Genomic DNA, 16,957 nt, shown 5'->3' on the forward strand with positions numbered 1-16,957 from the left:
AATTTGGTCTGAAACAATCCAATGACATCTTATAGGAGTTATTTCCCCTGAAATGTTTTATTTTAAGGTAAATTGATTCTTACTTCAGATTGGTACATGATAAAGCCATAAGGTCTTTTGCAAAATGTTGGGTGACATATGACCTTGAAAAATGTCAACCGGAAGTGACCTTGAGTGCACCGGAAGTAGTAATTTTTGCACTTATTTCATGGAAAGAACCTAGAAACCATATATTTTTCAAATGGGTATACATAAACCTATCATTTGAGACCAGAAGTGACCTTTTATAAAAGGAAGTAGCAAATTATCTCCCTTATTACAGGCATAAGTATTCAAACTAATACAAACTATATATATTTTTAAATCAGAGTGGATAAAGCTATCATACGAGACAGGAAGTGACATTTTCTAAACCTGAAGTAGCCAATTATCTCCCTTTTTACAGGCAAAAGTATATATAAACCATATATTTTTGGACTCAGTGTAAATAGAGCTATCATATGAGACCAGAAGTGACAATTATCTCCCTTATTTCAGGCAAAAGTATATAGAATCCATATTTTTTGTTGAATCAGTATGGAGAAAACTATGATTGGACGCCAAAAGTAACTTTGAGTAAACCAGAAGTAGCTTCTTATCAATTATTTAGAAAATTGATGTGGAAAGACCTTTATTTTTTCCTTCTTCCGCCACATTTTTTTCTTGTGGTGTATAGTGGTTTCGCAAGATGTTGCTTTGATTTTTTGCATATGATATGGAACAGTTATTGCGCTTTTGAAACTGACCCTGTTTAACTGAACACTTTTTAATGTAAGAGTTATCTCCCCAAACACTGTTTTTTTTTGTGTGTGCATCTCCTTCGCGACCGTAAAAGATTACGACAAAATTATTTCATCAATTCCCTTGTTATATCCTAAGGATCTTAAGAATAATTTTGAACGAAGCGTTCCGGAGACTCCATATGAGAGTTATTTCCCCTTCTGTATTTAAAATAAGTGAAATGTAATTATAATTGGTAAACCATAAGTTATAGAGACATAGGGTCTTTAGAATTGAGGTACTTGGTCCAACAAAAAGAAAATTAGGTCAAGGTCAAAGGTCAAGGTCTGGTTCTAAATTTTGATTTTGGGTTATTATTGCTTCTTTTCAGAAACCGTATAAGATATCAACAAAATATTTTACTAACTGTTAGTTGCGACATGTCGTAACATATATATTCTGGTCAAAAGGGTGCGTTCAAATTTGATGGGAGTTTCCTCCCCTCTAATACTTAAAATTAGCTTTATTGGGATAGAACTCATTTCCAATATATAGTGGAGACTTAGGGTCATTTGATTTGAGGTCCTTGCTTTAAGACTTTGAAATTTAGTTCAAGGTCAAAGGTGAATTTGACGTTGTATATTTTGACATTTGCTATAGATTCATATTTATACATGATAAAGCCATGGGGTCTTTTGCATTAGGTAGGTAGACATATGACCTTGAAAATGTCAACCAGAAGTGACCTTTTTTAAATCGGAAGTAGCAACTCATCTCCCTTATTCAAAACAAAGGTATATAGAAACTATATACTATCTACCCAAAAAGATTTTTCCAGAGAGATCAAGCGGAAAGTCCCACCACTATTTTGATACTGAATTGAAGACGCCAGAGTACCAGCTAAAAGTTACCAGCTTGAAGCTGATATGAAGATGATTGATAGTCAACATCTATTTAAAACAGCTCTTTTAAGGGCTACAAATATTATACGAAAAGAGTCTAAAATTGTTGTCATCATTAACAAATCAAACTAAGCTTTCTTCCAACTTCATATTACCTTTGCCCATTTTCTCTCACTCATCCTCACGCTAATTTACTTTGTTAGTTTAAAACAATTTCCTAGTAGAAATTACAAATAATTTTTTTTTCTCAATAAAATAAAATCATCACTTCATTTGTTTCAAACATTTAATTTTCATCTTTTAACGAAAACAAAACACTGTTTTTAAAATGTTTATGACTGTCGTGTTAATTTCTTTTCTAAATATTAACTTGAAAAAAAAAAAACTTTTTTATAACACCATGAACACCTTCCTTAATTCTAGCCTAATTTATTTCTGTCTAATATTCGATTAAATTAAACATCTATTATCAGTTGTCAAATGAAATTAAATTGATCACATTACCGGAAACAAAATGAGCACATAAATCATAAATCTCAAACAATAAAACAAATTAATTAATGAAACACGGGTTGGTTGTACTGTAAATAATGATGGGAATTCAAACAAACCAATTTACTTTGTAGTAATTTCAAGATTCAATTGATAAGAAAAAAGTTTAAAATGAGGTGATCATAACGTAATAAAGTCTGTAATCAGTCGTAATTATCTAAATAAAATCCAGTTTGAATTATTTGCAGCAAAAACTTTTGATCATATAAAAGTTAAGTTGATCTGTTCATGGATTTTATACTACATGTATAACCATCTGTGATTTGTTTTACTTGTATGCTTTTTAAAAGGTCTTGTCAAGATAAAATATTTTCAATTAATACAAACAACTGACATTTTTATTAGAAAAAAATCATATCTCGAGGTTAAATATTTTTTTATAGCTGTGTCCGAAAACTATATACAAGTTATATTTATAATTGGTATTGAACATTTATTTAAACATGAGTGAGATTACATCATGTCACCAAAATGAAAAAAAATAAAACTTTCCGACTTCGATTTTAAGAAGACATCACGGTAGCACAAGCTTTAAGAGATGTGAAAATGTATAAATAACTGTAAACAGAAATGAACTGTTCATACTGGGTCAATTGTTTGATTTGCGAAAATTGACTGACAGGTAATAAGAGTTGAGGCACTAGAGGGAGCGTGGTATTGTTGAATAAATGAATGAACTACGGGAAAATGAATAATAAAGTATATTTGCTTCGCTGAGCGCAGCTGGATACGACCGCAGAGGCCCAACCCTGAACAGATGGGGCAAAAATGGACACAATATTCGGGCTTGATACAAGTCTGAATTGGGATTGTAATTAAATATCTGACACAAAATAGGTTTCTGACACAGAATAACAGTAGTCAAAGAACTTAGAATTGGTAATATGATTTGAATTTATATTCAATTTATGCTTTTGTGCAATACACTATGCTGTTGCGTATTGACCCTATGGGATTACCTACCTTACACTGCTTTAAAATTGTCCATTAACCAGGAAACCCTTGTTTTTCCCCTTTTTTTGCCCCTAATTCCTAAATGGTTTGAGCCATAACCCCCCAAAGTCAATCCTAACCATCCCTTTGTAGTATGGAAACTTGAGGTCTAATTTCAGAGAGATTCATACACTTAAACACAAGTTATTGTCTGGAAACTACAAAAATGCTTATTTGGGCCCCCTTTTTTGCCCCTAATTCCTAAACTGTTGGGACCATAATCCCCAAAATCAATCCCAATCTTCCTTTTGTGGTTATAAACCTTGTGTATAAATTTCATAGACATCTATTTACTTATACTAAAGTTATTGACCGGAAACCAACTGTCTTCGGACTACGACGACAACGAGGACGACAACGTGATACCAATATACAACCACAAAAATTTTTTGCGGTCATATACATCATTTACATGATATAAAAATCTGAAATAAACTACTTGAAATGTTTTCATTTCGAATTTATCAATTATTTTATATAAAGAAAAAACTACATTGCTTTAAAATGTAATTTTACGATCAGGTGGACAAATTACGATTTAAAAAAAAAAACAACAATACATTTTACATGTATCATCACTTTTAATTAAATCTGCATACAGGTAAAATTTCAATCAGCTACACATTGATTTACACAGGTGATATCAAACCAGGTGTTAATTACGTTCAGGTAACTGCCCGACAGTCTGGCTTCTTGCCAGAATCCGACACATCTAGTGATAAGTCGGACTACGTACTGTAGCTGTCAGTAACTGTGAGTACTCTCAAATCGTACTTTCTTGTTTATTTGACCTGCTGATACTAATTGTAATGCTTTTTTGTTATTTACTGTTTACTTATTCAGGGTTATATCTGGTCTATATACCAGCTTTGGTGGGTGTTTGGTATTACTATAAATTTTCACTTCTTCATACTATGAACATCAAAATTATTTATTTTGTAAAAATATTTCCTTCCTCCATTTGAACTGTACACGTATACTTAACAACAAAATTATTTTCATTTACCTGTGTTTAAAGTAATTGCAAATGGCTGATATTTTTGTTCAAGCATATTGTTTTTCTTAAATTGTTTAACATTTCACAGCGGTATAACATGTTACTTTAATTATTCTTCCCTTAGTTTATTTATTTTGTATTTACATTGTATCATAGATCAAATTAATTTGTTAAGTGTATGTTCACTGGTGTTAATATGTCTTTTGATTGAGTTAAGCCATTTCAGTTGATATTTTATAGTGTGTCTTTCTATGTTGTGATGTTACACTATTGTTTCAGATAAGGGTGAAGGTTTGGTACCATTAACACGCTTAAACCCGCTGCAATTGTTTGCACCTGTCCTAAGTCAGGAATCTGATGTTCAGTAGTTGCCGTTTGTTGATGTGATTCATAAGTGTTTCTTGTTTCTCATTTTTTATATAGATTAGACCGTTGGTTTTCCCATTTGAATGGTTTTACACTAGTAATTTTTGGGGCCCTTTATAGCTTGCTGTTAGGTGTGAGCCAAGGCTCTGTGTTGAAGACAGTACTTTGACCTATATTGGTTTACTTTTATAAATTTTGACTTGGATGGATAGTTGTCTGATTGGCACTCATACCACATCTTCTTATATCTATAAAACGCATATCCAAATTATAAAAAGTCTAAAATAAACAATTTAAGATGCATAGACTCGATTTTATGTATCAGCATTTCATGTGTATATTAGTCCAGACGCCATCTAATTAACCAACGAGGTGACCTCCAAAGACTGCCGACAGTCATAGAACCTGATATAAACCATGTAAACATAAACATAGATACAAATAGATTGCGAACTCGTGCAATTGGATTTTTCTCGGTCTGTTTGATTTCATATTATAGGTTAAAAAAATTGGTTAATAATCGTTTTTACCTGTACGAGAATGAGTTTTTCTAGATCGAATCAGTCAACCAAATGGTTTACCCTTTTTTCACTTCCAATGTTTACATTCTTTTCCATTTAATAACTGAACCCGCCTAGTTCATGCGTAATCCATCTATAGCTATAGGGATCAATTAAAGTTCCCATGAATACGGTTTCAATGAGGTCGAATTATTCACTTGCAAGTGAATAATTCATTAGCAATGTTTCTTTGCTTATTTTGACAAAACTGAACCAAACTGGCTGCTAAAAGCAAATTATTATTTCACTATTTCACTTTCATTAATGATTGAAGAAAAAAAATCATATTTTAGTTTTTTTTTATATCTCGTACCTAATGCCCCTTTAATTGATAATTATATTAAGACTATAAATTTGAAATATTTCTCATTTTGTCTTAATTAAAGTACAATTTAATTTCAGGAATTCTATTTGTGTGGCTTGTATATGCAAGTTCCTTGTAGAACAATATTTGAGTTTGTGAATAACCGTAAAATTAAGTACATTTCTTACTATATGAATCCTGATGGTAAAACAGTAATTTTTGATAAAAAAAATATTAATACACAGAACATGATGTATATAGAATAATATGAAAATTGTGGCTGAAACAACTGCAGCCGAAAATACTGAAAAGTGTAATGTTATGTCCATCAGTCGAAATAAAAATCCATTCACTTTCAATTACACTCTATACAGCCACATTCTTGAACATGTTGACAAGGCAAAATACCTAGGCGTGACAATACAATCAGACCTAAAATGGCACAGTCACATAATTTAAAACACCATCTGTAATAAGGCTAACAGTACACTAGGTTTTCTAAGAAGGAATCTTAACATCAGTTCCACCTCAGTAAAGGAACAGGCATATAAATCTTTAGTCAGACCATCACTAGAATATACCTGTTCAGTATGGGATCCTTACTTTACTGAGGATATAAACAAACTAGAAAAGGTGCAAAGAAGGGCTGCTAGGTTTGTCACTAACCGACACAGAAACACATCAAGCGTTAGTGACATGATAGATCACTTAAAATGGAGAGACCTCGCACACAGAAGAACAGATGCACGCCTTGTCATGTTTTACAAAATCACATACCATCTCATCGCAATCACAAAAATAGACAGACTAATACAACCACTCAGACAGTCCCTGAACATGCACTCACTCTCATTCCAAATTCCATCCTGCAGAACACAAATACGCCAACAATCATTTTTTCCACGAACAATTAAAAACTGGAACAGCCTTCCTCTGAGTATTGTTATGAGCGACTCCATAGAGTCGTTCAAAACAGCCATCTCAACCTACACCTACAGTCAGTAAATTCATCATGTGTAAATAGTTTTATCTTAATATTAAAAATAAATAAAATAAAAATATGCACTTCCACTATGTAAAAATGTTATTATCAATTTTTGTTTTAATTATAAAAAATGTTAAATTTTTCACTGTATATACGTCTCCACAAAGCAATGCGCAGTACAAGTGACATAAACTTCAAAGTGTTGAAGGCGGTCACTACAAAGTAGAAGTAGAAGTACTTGTGCCAGTTGTGGAAGAACTGGTTCAGTGGTTGTGTGGCCGTAACATCTCAAAAACGAACATTATAGACAACAGGAGAGTGCTGTTCTATGAAAGGGCACAATTTTTGCAACGTCACAACTGTGATACATGTACGTTAAGAGGCTTTTGGCCAGACAAAGCAGGAAAAAACTAGGCATTAAAGCAAATATTCTAAATGATCAATTTCAATCAGTCTTCTCTGCTGCATGTCCAATCAGTAAACGAGATTTTGAAAAGAAAAAACTCATGTCAGATCTACCAGAAAATTATCCAGACAGCGAACAAATAATCATCACAATTAATGGAGTGGAAAAACAGCTGAAAAATCTAAAACCACACAAGGCTGCTGGACCAGACAACATCAAGCCAATGATTCTGAAAGAACTAGCCAGTGAAATTGCTCCAATCTTAACCATCATATACAATTTTTCAATGGAGAAAGGAAAGATACCCGATGACTGGCGAACTGCAAATGTCACTCCGGCATATAAGAAAGGCCAGAAATACATAGCAGCTAACTATAGGCCAATATCCCTAACATGTATTTGCTGCAAAATAATAGAACACATAGTCACCAGTAACATCATGAAACATGCAGAGGTAAATAACATACTATACCCATTACAACACGGCTTCAGAAGTAAAAGATCATGCGAAACACAACTCCTTGAATGTATCGATGACATCACAAAAAACCTGGAAAACGGAAAACAATCAGATCTGCTAATACTTGACTTTTCAAAAGCTTTTGATAAGGTGTCCCACAGCTTACTACTCCATAAATTACACCATTATGGCATCCGAAGTAAAACAAACAAATGGATAAAGGAATTTCTCACCAATAGAACCCAGGTAGTAGTTGTTGAAGGCGAAACATCTGACAAAGTAAAAGTAGAATCCGGAGTACCGCAAGGATCAGTATTAGGACCCAGTCTTTTTCTGTTTTACGTCAACGCCCTACCAGAAGGCTTACAGAAGGATTGTTTGCAGACGATACTGTGGTCTATTTGACAATTTCATCAGACAGCGACTGCCATAAACTCCAAGAAGACCTGGACAAACTGGCAAAATGGGAAGAACTCTGGAAAATGGAGTTCCATCCTGAAAAATGCAGTGTCCTCACCGTTACAAAAAAGAATAAAATGCTCCGCAGGGCGCAGCTTGATACGACCGCAGAGGTCGAACCCTGAACAGTTGGGGGAAGTATGGACACAACATTCAAGCTTGATACAGCTTTGGATTTGGATTGTGATTAAATATTTGACACAGCATAGGTTTCTAACACAGATTGAATGTGGTCTAAGAACTTAAAAATTTTAAATTGGACATTCACCTATTATGGTCCAATATCCAAAATCTAAATACATGGTTAGATTCAGCATATCAAAGAACCCCAAGAATTCAATTTTTGATGAAATCAAACAAAGTTTAATTTTGGACCCTTTTGACCTCAATGTGGACAAAGTTGATAACGGGGCCCAAAAATCAAAAATCTAAATACATGGTTAGATTCAGCATATCAAAGAACCCCATATATTCAATTTTTGTTGAAATCAAACAAAGTTTAATTTTGGACCCCGATTTGGACCAACTTGAAAACTGGGCCCATAATCAAAAATCTAAATACATGTTTAGATTCAGCATATCAAAGAACCCTAAGAATTCAATTTTTGTTAAAATCAAACTAAGTTTAATTTTGGACCCTTTGGACCTTAATGTAGACCAATTTGAAAACGGAACCAAAAATTAAGAATCTAAATACACGGTTAGATTCGGCATATCAAAGAACCCCAATAATTCAATTTTTGATGAAATCAAACAAAGTTTAATTTTGGACCATTTTGACCTCAATGTGGACAAAGTTGATAACGGGGCCCAAAAATCAAAAATCTAAATACATGGTTAGATTCAGCATATCAAAGAACCCCATATATTCAATTTTTGTTAAATCAAACAAAGTTTAATTTTGGACCCCGATTTGGACCAACTTGAAAACTGGGCCCATAATCAAAAATCTAAATACATGTTTAGATTCAGCATATCAAAGAACCCTAAGAATTCAATTTTTGTTAAAATCAAACTAAGTTTAATTTTGGACCCTTTGGACCTTAATGTAGACCAATTTGAAAACGGAACCAAAATTTAAGAATCTAAATACACAGTTAGATTCAGCATATCAAAGAACCCCAATAATTCAATTTTTGATGAAATCAAACAAAGTTTAATTTTGGACCCTTTGGACCTCAATGTGGACCAATTTAAAAACGGGGCCCAAAATCCAAAAACTAAATACACGGTTAGATTCAGCATATTAAAGAACCCCATGAAATCAAGAATAAAACCCCATTGAAATTGGTCAAGAAATAAGCAATTTATAGGAAGTATCTTCTTTTGCACAATCCTGTGCTATTAAATATTTCTTGCTATTGCGCAATACTGTACAATTGACAATTTCTTGCTATTGCGCAATATTGTGCTATTGGATATTTCTTGCTATTGCGCAATACTGTGCAATTGAAGATTTCTTGCTATTGCGCAATACTGTGCAATTGAAGATTTCTTGCTATTGTGCAATACTGTGCAATTGAAAATTTCTTGCTATTGCACAATACTTATTATATAATAATTTACACATCCTGTTTGGTGTGTATCTCCTACCATATCATTATTATTTGATTTTAAATATAAATCAGAAATAACCAACTTAAAATGGAAAATTTTAAAAGAAACAAAAAAGGAAAAAAAGAAAAAAAAGGAAAAAAAAATAAATCCCCCCCCAAAATTTTTTGAACCCCCATTATGATTCATCACCCCAAAACTCAATCCCAGCCTTCCCTTTGTGGTATGGTACCTTGCAGTACAATTTCTGAGAGATCCATACACTTGAACACAAGTTATTGTCTGGAAACTAGAAAAAAATGTGTTTTTTGGCCCCTTTTTGGCCCCAAATTCCTAAACGTTTAGGGCAATTACCCCCAAACTCAAACCCAGCTTTCCCTTTGTGATATGGAACCTTGTACAGTAGACTCCACCTAATCGGATATCGGCTAAACGAATATATCGGCTATTGTAATATTATTTCAAAACACCAAACCCTTCCCTATATGTTTAATGTTAATTTCATCGGGTAATCGAATATCGGATATAAGAATATATCGGCAAATCGGATAAGAATATTCAGGTAATTTTGTTCAAAACCATGCACAATCGGATATTTTCAATGTTATTCTGACAGGAAATGAACCCGGAAGTTACGAATTAACAATCCTGCAGACAAGAAGATTTCGTTTTTACTAAATAAAAAGGAACTATTTCTTAATAAATTGTTGTCTTTATTCAGTGTCTTCCTTTATCATGTGAATTAGATGCCCTTTTACTTCAAATGGTTTGAATTTACAAAACTCGTCAGTTGACAAGAGCAGTACGATGCTGTTTGGGGAATTTTGATAAAACTCTAAATGCTCACACAACCAGAAATATAATGTAAACTGAATGTACCTCCTTCTGAATAATTTATTGCAATATAAATATAAATCCCTTTTGACAAGAGAAATCTGACTTTTGTCAGAAATATTTTTTTCACATGTGCAAAAGTAACCACATGTCATGGCCGCCATTTTGGTTTGTTTACAAATTTGTGAGGAAGCCTCTAGAACCATGACCTAAACATAAATAGTCTTCAGAAAATGTAAACTTTATACAATTATATTTTATCAATCATGATTATTTTCATCAATTTAAATTTGATTATTTAAAGAAATCAAATTATAACAAATACGATTTTAGTTTGGAGATTCTACACAAACATGCTTTGATCTATTTATAGCCAAATTAGTTTACCTGTGTGATAATGTAAATAATGGATATTAATTTGTTTTCAAAACAAATAAAGACACAAACTATGGAGGATAGATAATAATTAACATTTTTCAGGACATTTAATTTATTTTAATAAATATAGGATTTAAAAACTGCAAACAAATTTCATCATTATGTAATCAGCTGAAATCTTTTTAAAAAACATCGTGGTGATGTAACTGATAAAAATCACTCCATCAATCCTCCAGCCCTTTCACATATTTAGCAATTGTCAGGGTTAGTAACATCTCAGGATTAGATCTACTCATTATTGCAGAATATTCAATGAATATACATTCATCGTCTAATTGAATATATCGGATAATCGGATATTTTTAGCTGACATTTTGGGTATCCGATTTGCCGGAGTCTACTGTAGTACAATTTCAGAAAGATCCATACACTTACACACAAGTTATTGTCATGAAACTAGAAAAATGCTTGTTTTTTGCCCCTTTTTTGGCCCCTAATTCCTAAAATTTGGAGGCAATTACCCCCAAAATCAATCCCAGCATTCCCTGTGTGATATGGAACCTTGTGGTACAATGTCAGAGAGATCCATACACTAACACACAAGTTATGTCTGGAAGTTACAAAAATGCTTATTTTTGGCCCCTTTTTGGCCCCTAATTCCTTTACTGTTATTACCATAACCCCCAAAATCAATCCCAACCTTCCTTTTGTGGTATTGAACCTTGTGGTAAAATTTCATAAAGATCCATTCACTTAAACTAAAGTTAGAGTGCGAAAACCAATGTGTCTTCGGACGACGCCGGACGACGCCGGAGACGACGACGACGCCGGACGACGACGACGCCAACGTCATACCAATATATGACCACAAAAATTTTTTTGCGGTCGTATAAAAAGCCAACCAAGTGGGACTATAAACTCCACAGCCATACTCTGGTGCAGGGCTTCCAAAAAATATTTGAGCCAGCCGGACATTTTTATCTTATCCCGATTTTTATCCCATAAGACTTAGTAACAAAAGGCAACCATAGTAATCAGTTGGACATCATATGAATTATCATTATTATGATTGACACAAAAACGGTATTTGACTTAATTTTTAATATAAATTCGATGTTCTGGCGCTAACTGATAAATTGGCAGTGCACTATTCGCAGTGTGCAACATCAGAGTATTAATATCTGTCTAAGACTCTTTATTTGTGCAAAATAACGCTGTCAATAACTTCACTTTCGTTTTTAGAAAGCACTTTTACCGGATGTTGACAATGGTAAAACACGGACCAGAGACGGATACGTTAAATCTGTGTACGTTTCAAAGCACGATTGAGTTTTTAAAGTAGATCTTTCCACGTTTTTTTCTACAGGAAAAGACTCGACAAGTACGTTAGATATAGGTATCAATGATATTTTTAGCATTTTTGAAAATTCGGATGCATAATTTAATCTCACACCTGCGCACATGCGCACGAGTGTACTAAGTCAAACAACGGTGATCCTGACGATTCTTCTCTTAAAACCTTTATTGCTACCTTTTTAAATTTTCATCAGTTCATATTTATATATGTTTTCTGATAATCTGAATCTTGTTGACAAAATTAATTCGATACAAACCGCTGAATTTTAAGAAAATAACTTTTAATAATAGACTGTTAAATGTCCGGTACAAAATAGTTCACCTGTTGCCTGAACAGGTAAAATCAGTTGTCAGAGAACTAATTAATCCTGATTGTAATGAGAGGGTATTATAGTACGGTTTGTTTTGATAGTAATTATAATCATGTCACTTATATGACCGGAAATGTGTAGCTGTTTAAGGCAAAAGGTCAGCTCAAAAAGATCGAATAAACTTCGATTATTTTCTTTCATTTTAAAATGTCCGTTTTTTTTCTAAACTATATTTTAAAATGACCGTTTCAGTCTTGGCACAACAAGTCATTTATATAATTTATCGGACTTGTCCGGAATATATGACCGTTTTGGAAGCCCTGCTCTGGTGCATGAAACATCAACTAACTACCTAGGCTGCACCATCGCAAATGATCTAGATTGGGGAGAACATATAAACAACATTACAGGAAAAGCCAGCCGAAGCCTTGGTTTCCTACATCGAAACCTCCACATTAGCTCAAAATCCATCAAAGAGCATGCCTATAAAATATTAGTAAGACCGCAAATGGAATACGCCACGACAGTATGGGACCCGAACCAGCAAAACCACATAGATAAAATTGAAAAGGTACAAAGAAGAGCTGCACGATATGTAACCAGCAGACATAGAAATAGATCAAGTGTCAGCAACATGATAAATGAATTAGGATGGAAAAGCTTACAAACAAGACGAAAAGAAGCACGACTCATCATGTGTTACAAAATAACAAACGACCTTGTAGCCATAGACAAGAATAAATATCTACAAAAACCAACAAGAAGCTCAAACCGGACAGGAAAACATACTTACCTATTACAGCCAGCCACCAAAGACTGTAGGAAATGGTCCTTCTTCATAAACACCGTCAAGGATTGGAACAAACTGCCACCAGATACCGCCACAGCAAAGTCTCTTGAGATATTCAAGTCTCAAGTCACCAAAACCACAAACTAAATCAACAGAACAATTTGTTTTTATCCTGTTTTAAACCTGTTTTTAATCATGCGCAACATGCCAGAATATTCATCATGTTGAATGTGGGCAGTATTTGGAAGAAGAAGAAGAAGAGCTAGGATTAACAAAAACCATCAGCATCTCATGTAGCAAGTGCCTCTATGTCAGAGTGGGCTGGTGTTAGAATGGTTATAAAGCAGACATGAGTTTTTCATTTCATCAGAAAACAGGGAAACAGATTAATTCTTTTGCCTTATTTATAAATCTTTCTTACAACAAGCTAAGAAGCCTCAGCTCTCAGCTTTGAAAACTTTTGAATTCGCCGGAAATCAGAAATCATGGTCATGGCGGTTATTTTCGTATACATAGTTCAATTTATAAAATGCTCTCAATTTTTTCATGAAATTCATAGATTTTCCATTAACTGTAATTTAACAAAACATAAAATACATGAATTTTTGTATGTATTAGTACAATAGATACGTATTTGTCGTACGATTTATACGAAACTAACGCGACATAATCTACGTTTTTATTATCAATATCATCTTTCTAGAAATACTTTTTTTTGAAGATTTTAGAAATTAGCTTGCTTGTCATAAAAAGAAATTACAAGAAAAGAATAAGTGGTAAGGTAACATAGTGGGGAAAGTTTGTAATTTTGATGCAAGTTTTTGAAAACACAACAAATACATGAATTATGACAATTAATGAATTATTATGTGAAATTGAAAGTGCACATGTAAAATTCTCTGTATCTGTATGTGAGACAATACCCGAAAAAGTCTAACTTCCATGTTCCATCTTTCACCAGCAATTATATTTTTATTCATGCATCTTTTTGGAAAATTTTGAGTTTCAGTATTAACAATAACATGTTTAACTAGAGTATATTATGCACCAACTATTGCCAGTTTAACACTCTTTCTTATATTTCTTCTAATAAAATATTATAATTTAAATGTTCAACCCCCCAAAAATCATGTTGTCCGGTGTTGTTTTCTGACAACTAAATCATGCAAAGAATATATCTAAATTAAGTAAACAGGCCTCCGATTTTCACAAATATGATAGATTATATAGAAAACTTGTCCCTTAATGGTCTGATTTTTGTTATAACTAAAACATGTGATAAAATTTTGCATTTTTACAGGTCTTTTAAATTTTGTCCCAAGTTCCCTCCTGTTGCCACTGGGTTTTTTCACCTGTGGAAACATTTGAAAGACCAAGATTTTATTTCTTGTAATGCAATGAGAAGAGCATCATTTCCTGAATGTATGACTCTATATGTATAGGTGAATGGCAGCCAGTTTGAAAAATCCGAACTCCCCAAAGATCAGAATTTAGAGAAAAATAATTTTGTTGTTCTCTCCTGTTACAGCCTTTTTGTGTACCTTCTGAGAATATTTCATTGTCAGCACTGTAACAGTAAATGTGTTTTTATAGTATCTTATTAAATTGATATGTAGATGGAAGTAAACTTCTACACAATTCGAATAAAAGGACAAAAAGTACTGTGTAATTCCTTTCTGTTACATTCTGTCATGTTACCTGATAAAAAGTAACAGCATAACCATAATCAGTAACAGGAAGGAAAGACAATTTCACTGATGAATCACAAAGTTAATCTACTATATGTCAAACATTTCATTTAATATAAGTTATAATCATCATATTAAATAAATCTCAACATAATATACAGTATATTGAATGAAAAGACAGGTTTTTTACTTTTGATAACAGCAGAGAACATTGTGCAATTCTAATATAGTAGATGGTAACTGAAAGGAATTTATTTTAAAATTTTTCATTACCTAGGCAGATTTTTCATCTTGCAAATACAGTTTCAAAAGATAAATGACATTGTTTGCTGTTGTAAGCAATCTGAAATGATGTATTTTTCTTAAACTATGAAATAAAGCAATTGTTTTGAAAAAAAAATTCCTTCCTGCTACCAACTCTGTTCTGTTACTTGTCCTGTTACTCAAGATTCTTTCATGTTACCGACATATCGGACTATATTTTGTATATTTCCTAACCTTTCGTATTGCAAATGCTAAAATAAATAATTGGCATTTGATAAACTATTGCAGGATATACATTTTTTTTGTACTAGTAAACCACAAATAGTATCTTAAAATTATTCCTTATTCCCATTAGAAACTTTTTAAAATTGATTCACTTTGGTAACAGGAAAGAACTGGAATTTTTTGTATCATTTTTAAAATTGCCATTGTTACCACATTTAACAATTGTTTAAATTACAGACAACAGTTCCTAGATTAAAATACCGGTTCTAAAGACATTTTTTTTGGTTTTTCCTATTGCCAAAAATTAGACTTTTTCAGACATTGTCTCATGTATAGTCGTAGTAACAAATACTAGTTAATACAAAGGGTTGAAGGCGCCGTTGATATATTGACCGTTTGCGAAAGCAGATTTTAAGCTCTCGATGTACCATAAAATTATGTCCCCCATGAAATATATATCAGTCAAGGCTATAACTCTATAGGGTTATTAGAGAAAAATACTTTTGTTATTGTGGACTAAAAAATCAAAGAACTGTGATAAAATATGTATGTTACATGTTTCAAAGGGCCAATATACATCATTTGTTTTGTTAAAATGTATACAAGTTCTATTGATATTATTATTGTCATATACTAAACTATAGAAACAAGTCTAAATTGAAAACAACGTTCAAACCTATGATTGCGTTGGATAAAAACCGCAATTTTTATACGTGTGCATGCAAAACAAATTTCTTGTTAGTGGGGTCTAAATACAGCACACACAACATTTTCCAAAAGACCAAAAAAGTGAAAAAGTATATTTTAACAAAACGCATTTGACTAGCAGGTCGAACTATAGAAAGATATAACAGTTCATAGTTTGCGAATCATGCATAATACACCTATGTTTTTACAGCTTCTCTACATCATTTCAAAGCCTTTGCTCAGACATAAATCATGCTTAATCACAAAGTATTTTAATTTATTGTAAGAAATAATGATCAAGGCATGTAATGAGGTTCTGCACAAGCTTCCCAGTAATTCCCAAGTGTCTCATATAATAAGTTACATGCCTTTAATAACTAAGCCTTGTTATTACAGCTAAGTTTATCCCTTATCCCTTAAAAGCCTTGTCTCATTGATTTACCATGGTTGATGAAAAATGTATTAATGTAATTCGAAAACTAGTAATCAAGGCTATGTATTTAGTTTCTGGGCAAAGTTTCAAGAATTCCCAAGTGCCCACTAAAAATTATGATATTTATGATTTATTTAACAAATAACAAACATATGTTACTACAGATTTAGAAAATTTGAGGAATAAAGAGTAGACAACTCATGAAAGTATCTGTAATAACACATGTATGATATTTTCTCTAATAACCCTATAGAGTTATATCCCTGACTGTATATGGTCAGATCATATGTTTTCGTATTTCATATGAATTTGTACTATGCATACTTTTTTAATGGAAATTGTGACGTCACAATGCATTCTTAATAGCACAAAAACCCATGAGACCTAGGCGTTGCAGACATGTGAATCTTCCTGCGGTAGTCAAAATCTCCCTATTTTTAAGCCCTCTTCCATCCCTCCCGTTAATAATTCGAATCTTTGGGTTTTTTTTCAAAATTTCAACCCCAAAAAAATTGTCAGTCTCTATTTTTTATTACCATTGATGTCAACATTAATTATGTTTTTGTGTCACTGACGAAGGTAATTTTTACCTGTAAATCAAAGAACTTGTATAATTATATGGCTTCATTTGACAGCTTGGGTGTCAAACATACTATTAATCAACATTTTTACCCCAAGCTAATTGCTGTTATGT

General features: G+C 32.7%; 2 protein-coding genes across 17 annotated transcripts in view; one reads left to right on the forward strand and one right to left on the reverse strand.

Moving 5' to 3' along the window:
• Positions 1-13,455, reverse strand: part of LOC127730777 (ubiquitin carboxyl-terminal hydrolase 1-like) — a 44,316-nt gene extending 30,861 nt beyond the window's left edge. Inside the window, exon 1 of the mRNA XM_052239326.1 lies at positions 13,388-13,455. The gene's annotated coding sequence lies outside the window, so the exon portion shown is untranslated. The remainder of the gene's footprint in view (positions 1-13,387) is intronic.
• Positions 13,456-13,623: 168 nt separating this feature from the next.
• The window catches only part of LOC127730784 (protein lifeguard 2-like), a 39,873-nt gene continuing 36,539 nt past the window's right edge, over positions 13,624-16,957 (forward strand). For all 16 annotated transcript variants that reach the window (XM_052239347.1, XM_052239349.1, XM_052239353.1 and 13 more), the window contains exon 1: positions 13,624-13,742. The gene's annotated coding sequence lies outside the window, so the exon portion shown is untranslated. The remainder of the gene's footprint in view (positions 13,743-16,957) is intronic.

The sequence above is a fragment of the Mytilus californianus genome, unplaced genomic scaffold, assembly GCF_021869535.1.
Source record: "Mytilus californianus isolate M0D057914Y unplaced genomic scaffold, xbMytCali1.0.p SCAF_2, whole genome shotgun sequence".
Classification (NCBI taxonomy): domain Eukaryota; kingdom Metazoa; phylum Mollusca; class Bivalvia; order Mytilida; family Mytilidae; genus Mytilus; species Mytilus californianus.